The following is a 12781-nucleotide window of genomic DNA, read 5'->3' as shown; positions in this document are numbered from 1 at the left end:
AAAATTACACTGAGTGTGTCTGGCTCCCGTCCCACCTCCTCCATGTCCTCCTCCGCTGTCACCTGAGACAGCGAGACCAACCCTCCTCTTCCTTGGCCTACTTGATGTGAAGACAACAGGGATGAAGACCTTTTTGATGATCCACTTCGACTTAATGAACAGAAAGTGTGTTTTCTCTTCCTTAGGATTTCTTAACATTTTCTTTCCTCTACCTTACTTTATTGGAAAAATGTTGTATATAACATATGTAACTTACAAAACATCTTAATCAGCAGTTCATGTAACTGGTAAGGCTTCCGGTCACTAGCAGGCTGTCAGTAAAGCTTTTGAGGAGTCAAAAGTTGTACTTGGAGTTTTCACTGTGTCGGAGGTCAGTGCCTCTAACCCCTGTGTTGTTCAAGGGTCAACTATACACGATTCTTTTTGGACAGTGAAAATCACTAAAACTCGAGTGAAAAGAAAAGCAATTAATTGGTAGGTAAAAGTAATCATAAATGTGAGTGAGTAGCTAAAATCCAGAATATGTGTAGAACTACTGCCCAGTTTCCACTGTACCCATTTTTACAGGACATAAGGAAACACACAAAGAGTAAAATAAATAGGGACCTGGCGCTATGACTTCTGCCTGTAATCCCAGCACTTCGGGAGGCAGAGGTGGGAGGATCGCTTGAGCCCAAGAGTTCGAGACCAGCCTGGGTAACACAGTGAGACCCCAACTCTAAAAATAAAAAGAATTAGCTGGGTGTGGTGGCACTTGCCTGTAGTCCCAGCTACTCAGGAGGCTGAGGTGGGAGGGTCACTTGAGCCCAAGAGGTCAAGGCTGCAGTGATTCGTGATTGCGCCACTGCATTCCAGTCTGGGCAACAGAGCTGGACCCTGTCTCAAAACAAACAAATAAAAAGTCATGTGGTACAAAGTGGCACTGTGCAAAGCGGTGGGGGGAAAGACGGAGGAGGATCCGGTCAAGACACTGTCAATCTGACGCAGATGCTTAACCCTTCCTTTGCCATGGTCCCCTCTGGAAGTCTAGTCAAGAATACAGGCATCTATTCGGAATGTTTTAAAGACGTAAGTCCCTAAGGCCATTATAGGACAGAAGTCTAATCATGTTTTAAGGACCAAGGAAAACAATTATTTTGAAGTGCAGTTATTGCAATATTTTTTTATGTTTTTTTGAGACTGAGTCTAGCTCTGTTGCCCAGGCTGAAGCGCAGCGGTGCAATCTCAGCTAACTGCAACCTCCGCCTCCCGGGTTCAAGCGATTCTCCTGCCTCAGCCACCAGAGTAGCTGGGATTACAGGCACCCACCACCACGCCCAGCTAATTTTTTAAACTTTTAGTAGAGATGAGGTTTCACCATGTTGGCCAGACTGGCCTCGAATGCCTGACCTCAAGTGATCTGCCCACCTTGGCCTCCCAAGGTGCTGTGATTACAGGCGTGAGCCACCGCGCCAGGACAATCTTTTTAAAACCAGATTTGTGATACAGGAACAACTGGTCTTTACTGTTGCACTAAATAACAAATGTAAGAACCACTGACATTTTGAAGTAGTGATGAATCCAAACAGCGTTTGTGATCTCCATAACAATGGGAATGAGATGTGAAAGCCTCTGTGATTTCCACTCGCAACGAGGTCACAGTCTGCAATTACCCTGGTGTGGGGGCTTCATTTACAATGGAAGGAAATGCTACATTGCAGTTAGACACTGATGGAAATAAAGATGTATTTTCTAGGCCGAGCGTGGTGGCTCACGCCTGTAATCCCAGCACTTTGGGAGGCGGAGGCGGGTGGATCACGAGGTCAAGAGTTCAAGACCAGCCTGGCCAACATGGTGAAACCCCGTCTCTACTAAAAACTACAAAAATTAGCCGGGTGTGGTGGCACATGCCTGTGGTCCTAGCTACTTGGTAGGCTGAGGCAGGAGAATCGCCTGAACCCTGGAGGCGGAGGTTGCAGAGAGCCGCGATCACGTCACTGCACTTCAGCCTGGGTGACAGGGCGAGACTCAATCTCAATTAAAAAAACAAAAAAAAGAAGATGTATTTTTTTCTGGGTCCAATTCATGAAGGCCCCCGGTTCTCTCTATAGACCCCATATGAAGAGCCCCTAGAATGAGGGCAACCAGAGCCCTCTTTCACCAGAGCAGGTAAGTGTGGGCATAGGAGCAGGGAAGGCAGGGCAGGATCTGCTTGTCAGGAAAGGTGGAACCGGCTGCAAGGTGAGTCGGGGAAAGAAAGGCCTGGGATTCTATAGGACAGTGGAGTTTGAGTTGGCCTAAGATGAGGCTGGGAAGGCAGGGCTGCATCCCAAAGTGCCTTGTGCATCACGCTGTGATTTTGGACTTTCCCTTAGATACGAGAGAGGGCGCCATGGAGAGATCTTTAAGCAGGACAGGTTTTAGCAGGATCAGACAGATTTTAGAAAGATAACTTTAGCAGATGCTTGGAGGGTGGTTTTGTCCAGCGGGAAACTGGTGGCAGAGGGTCAAGTTCGGAAGATCTTTAAGTGAGACCAAGAGACGAAAAACAAATTAAGGCCGGGTGCAGTGGCTCACACCTGTAATCGCAGCACTTTGGGAGGCTGAGGCAGGTGAATCATTTGAGGTCAGGAGGTCAGGAGTTTGCCACCAGCCAACATGGTGAACCCCGTCACTACTAAAAATACAAAAATTAGCCAGGTATAGTGGCGGGTGCCTGTAATCCCAGCTACTCAGGAAGCTGAGGCAGGAGAATCGCTTGAACCTGGGAGGTGGACATTGCAGTGAGCAGAGATTGCGCCACTGCAAGTGACAGAGTGAGACCCTGTCTCAAAAAAAAAAAAAAAAGCAAAGCAAAGAAAAACAAATTAAAATGATGGTAGTGAGAGTGGCGATGAAGTTGGGAATGTACAATGTTGCAAGAAGGCGGAACTAACATGAATTAGACAGGAGGGCTCACAAGGGAAATACCCTCAGTTTCTGGAATGATGAAATACCCTCAGTTTCTGGAATGAAGGAGGAGCAGATATGGTCAGGCAGAGGAAGAAAGCAGAAGGGGGCTGACTATAGGGAAGGGGGAAGTTATGGAGAATAACAACTTAATCTGAGTTTGAGATGCTCATAGTAGAAATGTCTAGTAAGAAACTGAAAATATAGAGGTCTTTCTATTGGGAAATGAAACTTTTTCTTATTGCTCTGAAAGGGCGCGTGTGCGTACGCAAGCGCGCGCACACACACACACACACACACACACACACTCTCTCTCATATACATTGCAAATATTTTTGCCAGTCTGCCTAAATCCATCTGCCCGTCCGTCCGTCCATCCATCTATCCACCCGCCCATCCATCTCCACAAAGCTCTGAATTTCTTCCCTTTGTGATTTCTACTTTTGGCATCATGATTTTAAAAAAAGGGTTTTTTCCACTTCCTTATTGTATAAATATCCACTTAAAATTGCTCCTAGTGTTTTTATGGGTTTCTTTTTGGTCACATTTAAATGTTTTTTAAACATCTAAACTGAGCGTGGTGGCTCACGCCTGTAATCCCAGCACTTTGGCAGGCAGAGGTGGGTGGATCACTTGAGGTCAGGAGTTCGAGACCAGCCTGGCCAACGTGGTGAAACCCCATCTTTACTAAAAATACAAAAACTGGCTAGGTGTGGTGGTGCACGCCTGTAATCCCAGCTACTCAGGAGGCTGAGGCAGGCGAATTGCTTGAACCCGGGAGGCAGAGGTTGCAGTGAGCCAAGATCGCACCACTGCACTCCAGCCTGGGTGAGAGAGCAAGACCCTGTCTCAAAAAAAAAAAAAAAAAAAAAAAAGAATAAAATAAAAAAAAAATAGATAAATAAAAATAACTGAATAGACTTTATTTTGCATGGGGCTCAGCTTTCATTCTACTGGCTTCTACACAGTTGGCCTGTTATTCTACCATTTACTAAAGACTCTCTCCTTCTTTAATGTACTTAAATTTGAGCAGTTTTTATTTTCAAACTTTTTTTTTTAAAAAATAGAAATTATGTCTCACTGTTTTGCCCGGGCTGGTCTTGAATTCCTGGCCTCAAACGACCCTCCCGCCGCGGCCTCCCAAAGTGTTAGGATTACAGGCGTGAGCCACTGCACCTGGCCAACTGAGCAATTTTTATATACAACTTTTTCTTAGTTTTGACATCTGCAAAAATTCAGAAAGCTACTATAAGAAAATGACAATCAACCATCTGCATACAAAAAGAAATTAGCCACTTAACACAACTGGTCCTTTTTCCATTGGAAAAATCCATCGGAAATTGGATTTCTAATTACATTTGGGCTTTCCATGGAAACCGCAGAGCAGCCGGTCATCTATATATTCATTAAATCCTACAAATCGGAGAGTTTTTTTTTTTGTTTTTTGTTTTGAGATGGAGTCTCATTCTGTTGACCAGGCTGAAATGCAGTGGCATGATCTCGCTGCCTCAGCTTTTTGAGTAGCTGGGACTACAGGCGTGCACCACCACGCCCGGCTAATTTTCGTATTTTCAGTAGAGATGGGGTTTCATCATGTTAGCCAGGCAGGTCTCGAACTCCTAACCTCAGGCAATCTGCCCACCTCAGTCTCCCAAAGTGCTGGGATTACAGGCATGAGCCACTGCTCCCGGTCTGCAGAGATTTTTTTTTCAAGGGTGGGAAGATCACAGAAATGCATCGAAGCACACATCACCCAACTTAGAAGAAGTAAAAAGGTAAAAATATAGGCTATTCCATAAAGTTTCAAGAATAAGTTGTGCTTTTGTGCTTCAGGCTATTTGGATAGCAAGGATTCTCAACACTACATATTTTTTTTTATAAGATGGAGTCTTGCTCTGTTGCCCAGGCTGGAGTGCAGTGGCATGATTTCAGCTCACTGCAACCTCCACCTCCTGGGTTCAAGTGATTCTCCTGCCTCAGCCTCCCAAGTAGCTGGGATTACAAGCTCCCGTCACCACGCCCAGCTAATTTTTGTGCTTTTAGTACAGATCGGGTTTTGCCACGTTGGCCAGGCTGGTCTCGAACTCCTGACCTCAGGTGATCCACCCATCTCAGCCTCCCAAAGTGATGGAGTTACAGGTGTGAGCCACCTCACCTGGCCAACACTACATAATTTTTATTTTTTCCCAACTCCCTTTAGGAAAATCAGAGGGCACCGCCGTGGTCATGTGGGGGTTAATTCTCACTGATGTTGAATGCCCCAGTCTTTGCTCTGTTCATTGGAGCATTAAATCTGAAGGCTCAGGAGAACGATGCAGTCGGGCTGTGCAGGAGTGATGCCATAAAGCTCGGCATTAAAAATTCATATTGCAGGCTTGCCTTAGAACTCAGCACTGGCTGAAAGGAGAGGTGGTGAGGAAATATGAGACACCCCACTGTCTTTCTGGCAATTGGAGACGTTCCTCAACAAATAGCACCTCGGGAAGAGAATGAAAGGGCAAACAAGCCGTGAAGGAAATCAATGAGTTCGATTATCTCGCTTGCTCCTGCCTTCCTATAGGAAACTTTTCATTCTTTGAGGTGGGTTCCAAAAAGTTTTTTTTTTTTTTTTTTTTTTTTTTTTTTTTTTTTTTTTTTGAGACGGAGTCTCGCTCTGTCGCCCAGGCTGGAGTGCAGTGGCGCAATCTCGGCTTACTGCAAGCTCTGCCTCCCGGGTTCACGCCATTCTCCTGCCTCAGCCTCTCCGAGTAGCTGGGACTACAGGCGCCCACCACCACGCCCGGCTAATTTTTTTTTTTTGTATTTTTAGTAGAGACGGGGTCTCACCGTGGTCTCGATCTCCTGACCTCGTGATCCGTCCACCTCGGCCTTCCAAAGTGCTGGGATTACAAGCGTGAGCCACCGCGCCCGGCCCCAAAAAGTTTTTTAACGAAATCCCCGAACAAGAGCCCTGGGCATCCTTGCTGGGTGCCTGGCTGTTTGGCACCTCTTTTGTTTCACACCAGCCCAGGGTGCCCCAAATTCTCCAAGTCAGATGGAGCCAGATGTCCAATGTGGGCCGCCACCTTGGTGTCACAGTCAGCTGGGAGGGGACCGAACAGCTTGTTCTCACTTTAAAACTTGGATCTTGCAAAAATGTGGCACATAGAAGACAGTTAGTTACTAGATTATTAACCACTGGTGTTCATTTTTTCTTTCAGATGGAGCCTCACTCTTTCCTAGGCTGGAGTGCAATGGCACAATCTCGGCTCACTGCAGCCTCTGCCTCCCGGGTTCAAGCCATTCTCCTGCCTCAGCTTCCCGAGTAGCTGGGATTACAGGAACCCACCACCACGCCCAGCTAATTTTTGTATTTTTAGTAGAGACGGGGTTTTACCATGTTGGCCAGGCTTGTCTTGAACTCCCGACCTCAAGTTATCTGCCTGTCTTGGCCTCCCAAAGTGCTGGGATTACAGAGGTGAGCTGCCGTGCCTGGCCCCGGTGTTGATTTTTTAGAGACACATCTATGAAGGCATTTGCAGCTGTGCAATGGTTTGAACTTGGAACTTTTGGCCACCCACCATATTTAGTGGCACCTCAATGGTGACAAATGCGGATTTTAAAATTTAGGGTCCCTGAGGAAGATGATGGGAAACAAAGCCTTGTACCTAGGTGTCCCAGCTGTGGCACACTAATATGGATGAGTAGGTCTTGCAGTGCGGATAACGATTTTTACAAATTTATCATGGAAAGCAACAGAATTCTTAAGAGTGGGAAGAGACTTTGAGCAGGGGGAGGTAAGCAGACCGTTTTAAAATGTGCCAGGTGATGCCAGGTGCCTTGCAGGCAGCAGCAGCAGCAATGTCAGCCACCCTTTATAGAGGTCCTGTGCCAGGCACTAATGTGGCATTCTTTTTTTTTTTTTTTTTGAAACAGAGTCTCTGTTGCCCGAGCTGGAGTGCAGTGGTGCGATTTCAGCTCACTACAACCTCCACCACCCCAGTTCAAGTGATTCTTCTGCCTCAGCCTTCTGAGTAGCTAGAATTACAGGCACCTGCCACCACGCCCGGCAAATTTTTATATTTTTAGTAGAGACGGGGTTTTGTCATGTTGGCCAGTCTGGTCTCAAACTCTTGGCCTCAAATGATCCACCTGCCTTGACCTCCCAAAGTGCTGGAATTACAGGTGAGGCGTGGCATTCTTTTACTTATGAAAATACTGAGGTCTGAGTAAGGAAACCTCCTGCCCTGCTTGAGGTTACATAATTCATGGAGTTGGGAATTAAACCCAGGTCTTTATGATGTTGTGACCCAGGTTCTTCCCACCGTGACTCATGCTGTGCCCAGTGCCCTGGATGCAGCCCTGCCTGAAGGCCACTCCACAAACAGGCCCTGCTGGGAGACAGCATCAGAGATCCAGGCCTCTGGGAAGTAGAACTGGGCAAGAAAGTGCAAGAGGCTGACAAAGGGGCCGGCTCCTCCATCCTGCCTGGCATCCGGTCCAATCCAGTGCTGTGGCCGAGGGAGGGGCTTTGTGGGGTCACACCTGGGGACAGATGGGACCAGAGTCAGGGTCTCTGAGCCATGCACATCATCCACTGTCCCTGACTTTTCACTAGAGACATCTACAAATGTCACAGAGCAGCAGTCTAGGAACAGGGGCCCTGTGCCAGTACTGCTGTGAGCCTTTGGAGAATTCTGGGCTTCCAAACGCTCGTCTGATGATGGTCTTGGGAGGCTACCTCAAGATGCCACAGCCAGCTGGGCGTGGTGGCTCATGCCTGTAATCTCAGCACTTCTGGAGGCTGAGGTGGGCCAATCACCTGAGGTCAGACCAGCTTGGCCAACATGGCGAAACCCTGTCTCTATTAAAAATACAAAAATTCGCCAGGCGTGGTGGCACACACCTGTAGTCCCAGCTACTCGGGAGGCTGAGGCAGAAGAATCGCTTAAATCTGGGAGGTGGACATTGCAGTGAGCTGTGATCATGCCACAGCACTCCAGCCTGGGCGACAGAGCAAGACTCCGTCTCAAACAAAAAAACCAAAACAAAACAAACAACACGAAAAAGATGCCACAGCCACTGGCAGAATATGAAGGCATAGAAAGAACAGGGACAAAGTTCCCCAGATTAAAACCCACAGGGCAATGGAAGCAGCGTAATAAATCAGGCTCCTGAACAGCAGGGAAATAAGTGGTAAGTCTTAGAGCTCACCTACATGATGGAATGTTACGCAATATGCACTGTGTTTCTGAAGAATATTTAATGATAAGCAAGAAATATTTACAACATGTCAGGTTAAAAAAAAAAAACAAAATAAACCCTAGAAATCAAAATCATGTTATCAGTCTATGCCACTGGTAAAAAACAGATGAGTTTGGGCGAAGTCGCTCATTCCTATAATCCCACCCAGCACTTTGGGAGGCCAAGGTGGGAGGATTGTTTGAGCCCAGGAGTTCAAAACCAGCCTGGGCAACACGGCAAGACCCTGTCTCTACAAAAAATACAAAACCGGCCTGGGGTAGGGTGCACACCTGCAGTCCTAGCTACTCGGGAGGCTGAGGTGGGAGGCTCGCTCAAGCCCAGGAGTTGGAGGCTGCAGTGAGCTCTGATAGTGCCACTGCCCTGCAGTCTGGGTGACAGGGTGAGACCCTATCTCGTAAAAAGAAAAAAGAAAGCACTATATAGATCGGGGTCCCCAGTACCTGGGCCACATTTGTGGCCTGTTAGGAACTGGGCCACACAGCAGATGTGCTGCAGGAGGGAAGCTTCATCTGTATCTACAGCTGCTCCCCATTGCTCTCATGACTGCTTGAGCTCTGCCTCCTGTCAGATCAGCAGCAGCATTAGATTCTCACAGGAGCGCAAACCCTACTGTGAACTGCGCATGTGAGGGATCCAGGCTGCACACTCCTTAGGAGAATCTAATGCCTGATGATCTGTCACTGTCTCCCATCACCCCCAGATGGGACCGTCTAGTTGCAGAAAAAGCAGCTCAGGGCTCCCACTGATTCTACATGGATGGTGAGTTGTAGAATTATTTCATTATATATTACAATGTCATAGTAATAAAGTGCACAATAAATAGAACGTGCTTGAATCATCCTGAATCGTGCCCCACACTGCACTGGTCCATGGAAAAACTGTCTTTCACGAAACTGGTCCCTGATGCCAAAAAGGTTGGGGACAGCTGTGTTAGATGATTTTGCCTAACTGTAGGCTAATTAATGTGGGTGTTCTGAGCACGTTTAAAATAGGCGAGGCTAAGCTATGACGTTTAGGTTAGGTGTGCCAAACGCATTTTAGACTTAAGGTATTTACAAGTTACGATGGGTTCCGGGGGACATAATGCCATTGTAAGGAACAATCTGTATAGAAAAAAAGACTATGGAAATAGGCCAAAATGTTAACAATGATCATCTTTGCTGTGGGATTATGAGTGATGATCTGCTTCCTTTAAAAAAATCTTTGAGAATTTTCTAAATTTTGTATAGTAAACATGTATGGCTTTTGTACTTAAAAATAATGTCATGGGCCGGGCGCGGTAGCTCACGCCTGTAATCCCAGCACTTTGGGAGGCCAAGGTGGGCGGATCACTTGAGACCAGGAGTTCAAGACCAGCCTGGCCAACATGATAAAACCCCGTCTCTACAAAAAATACACACACATATATACACACACACACACACACACACAGCTGGAAGTGGTGGTGCACACTTGTAGTCCCAGGTACTCGTGAGGCTGAGGCCGCAGAATCGCTTGAACCCAAGAGGCAGAGGTTGCAGTGAGCCAAGATCGCACCATTGTACTCCAGCCTGGGAAACAGAGTGAGACTCTGTCTCAAAAATAAAATAAAATAAAAAAGGGAAAATAATGTCATATAAAAGGAAACAGCCTATAATTCCAGCTACTTGGGTGGCTGAGGTGGGAAGATTGCTTGAACCCAGGAGGCGGAGGTTGTAGTGAGCCAAGATTGAATCACCGCACTCCAGCCTGGGTGATAGAGTGAGACCTTGTCTCAAAAAAATAAATAAAATAAAATAAAATAAAATAAAAAACAGTAGGACTGGCTGAGACTGCATGATAAAATTTTTTTAAAAAAATTATTTATGTATATTCATAAACATGTTTATGTACAGGGACACATGTACAGGGCCTGTTTATTTATTTATTTTTTGAGATAGAGTTTTGTTCTTGTCACTCAGGCTGGAGTGGAGTGGTGCGATCTCGGGAGTATCCCACAGGAAGGACGGTTCTCCTTTCTGCCAGCCTTCCCGCATCTCTTCACAAGGTCCCTTGGTGGAACCAGGCAGCGTGAGGCAAGTCGCTTTCTCCTCTGCCACTTCTGAAGCAAATAAGACGTGCTATGTCACTGAGATTTGCGTGGCCAAGGCCCTCCCAGCGGCGGCCAGGGACTCCCCGTGGTGAGTCAGAACCTCATAGCTTTAAGGAATTTTACTGGGGGCAGAAGGTGGCGTGAATGTTTCAGGCTGGGCCTCCGTCCTAACTCTTCACTGTTAAAGCACTTGAAGGCTGGGTGGTGCCTGCTTTCTGCTTAGGAGCCAACAGCATCCTGAGTTTACCTTTCCAGAGCACAAACATCCTCACTGGGCAGGCTGCAGGCTGAACGCTACAGAGGCCGTTCAGCTCTGCGGTAACCCTGACCCACTCATCATCACGGGGAAGGCTCAAGAGTTCCTGCACAGCCACTATGTGCTAAGCCTGTGGTGTACAGAGCGTGGGATAAAGGCCCTCTTTTGACGTAGTTTTCAGTCAACACTTAAAAAATGGGGCCAGACACGGTGGCTCATGCCTGTAATCCCAGCACTTTAGAAGGCCAAGGTGGGTGGATCACCTGAGGTCAGGAGATCGAGACCAGCCTGGCCAACATGGTGAAACCCTGTCTTTACTAAAAAGACAAAAATTAGCTGGGCGTGGTGTCCTGTGCCTGTAGTCCCAGATACTTGGGAGGCTGAGACATAAGAATCGCTTGAACCCAGGAGGCAGAGGTTGCAGTGAGCCGAGATCATGCCACTGCACTCCAGCCTGGGTGACACAGGGAGACTCTGTCTCAAAAAAAAAAAAAAAAAAATTCTATCCACATTTATTTTACAATATATCGGCATTAACTATCGTCACTGTCTAATACATCTCTCAAACTTATTCCTCCTGTCTACCTATAAATGTGTATCATTTAACCAACCTCTCCTCACCCCCTGGTAACCACCATTCTTAAGTTTTATGTGATCAACGTTTAGAGTCTACATGAGTGCGATCTTGTGGTGTTCGTCTTTCTGTGCCTGGTTCATTTCACTTAATGTAACGCCCCCCAGATGAATCCATGTTGTTGTTGCAAATGGCAGGATTTCCTTTCGTAAGGCTCCATCGTATTCTGCTGTGGATCTACATCACGTTTTCTTCATCCATTCATCTGAAGCTGGGCACATAGGTCACTTCCGCATCTAGGCTGCTGTGTGAATAGCGCTGTGATAAACGTGTGAGTGCAGGCATGCCTGCAACACAGCCATTTCCTTTCTTTGGATAAATACCCAGCAGTGACATTGCTGATTGCAGCCTGCATTTGGCACTGCTATGCAGGCTGCAGAAACGCCCGTTATCTGCCCTGACCCCCACAATTCTGGGATGCAGGAAGGGGTGTGTCATGACACCCCCATTTCACAGATCACCATATGTGCTACCATCTATACACTGTATTCACTCAACAGTCCATTACCCATTTCCTTTACATATACGCTGCAAGATCCCTAGGCTTAACTTAACAGTGAATCAGAAAAACTTTAAGGATCTCTTAAATAGATAAAATCTGTAGGAATGCACACTAAACCCAGGTGACAGTCTGTGAATAATGATTTTCTCTACCCTCTCAAAGGATGCTGGATGAATATGATTGCTTTATTGGCCAGGCGTGGTGGCTAATGCCTGTAATCCCACACTTTGGGAGGCCGAGATGGGTGGATCACTTGAGCTCAGGAGTTCGAGACCAGCCTAGGTAACATGGTGAAAGCCCGTCTCTACTAAAAATACAAAAATTAGCCGGGTGTGGTGGTACACACCTGTGATACCAGCTACTTGGGTGGCTGAGGTGGGAAAATCGTTTGAAACCAGGAGGTGGAGGTTATAGTGAGCTAAGATTGCATCACTGTACTCCAGCCTGGGTGACAGAGTGAGACCCTGTCTCAAAATAAATAAATAAATAAATAAAAGCAGTAGGACTGGTTGAGAGACTGTATGATAAAAATTTTTAAAAAACTGATTGCATGTTTATATTCACAAACATGTTTATACACATGGACACATGCACAGTGCCTCTCTGTTTTTTTTGAGATGGAGTCTCGCTCTGTTGCCCAGGCTGGAGTGCAGTGGCAAGATCTCTGCTCACAGCAAGCTCCGCCTCCCGGGTTCACACCATTCTTCTGCATCAGCCTCTCGAGTAGCTGGGACTACAGGCGCCTGCCACATTTTTGTATTTTTAGTAGAGACGGGGTTTCATCGTGTTAGCCAGGATGGTCTCAATCTCCTGACCTCGTGATCCACCCACCTTGGCCTCCCAAAGTGCTGGGATTACAGGCGTGAGCCACCGCGCCCGGCAATTTTTTTTTATTTTTTATTTTTGAGACAGAGTCTCACTCTATTGCCCAGGCTGGAGTGCAGTGGCGCAATCTTGGCTCACTGCAACCTCTGCCTCCTGAGTTCAAGCGATTCTCCTACCTTAGCCTCCCGTGTAGCTGGGATTACAGGCATGCGCTACCACACCCGGCTAATTTTTGTATTTTTAGTAGAGACGGGGTTTCACCATGTTGGCTGGTCTGGTCTTGAACTTCTGACCTCAGGTGATCCACCCGTCTCGGCCTCC

At 47.0% G+C, this 12781-nt stretch overlaps 1 protein-coding gene across 6 annotated transcripts in view; it reads right to left on the bottom strand.

The window, feature by feature from the left end:
- Positions 1 to 12781, bottom strand: part of CUX1 (cut like homeobox 1) — a 474797-nt gene that overhangs the window by 149746 nt on the left and 312270 nt on the right. The gene's annotated exons all lie outside the window — the stretch shown is intronic.

This window comes from Nomascus leucogenys, chromosome 17, assembly GCF_006542625.1.
Source record: "Nomascus leucogenys isolate Asia chromosome 17, Asia_NLE_v1, whole genome shotgun sequence".
NCBI lineage: Eukaryota > Metazoa > Chordata > Mammalia > Primates > Hylobatidae > Nomascus > Nomascus leucogenys.
This window is presented reverse-complemented; position numbering and strand designations above follow the sequence as displayed.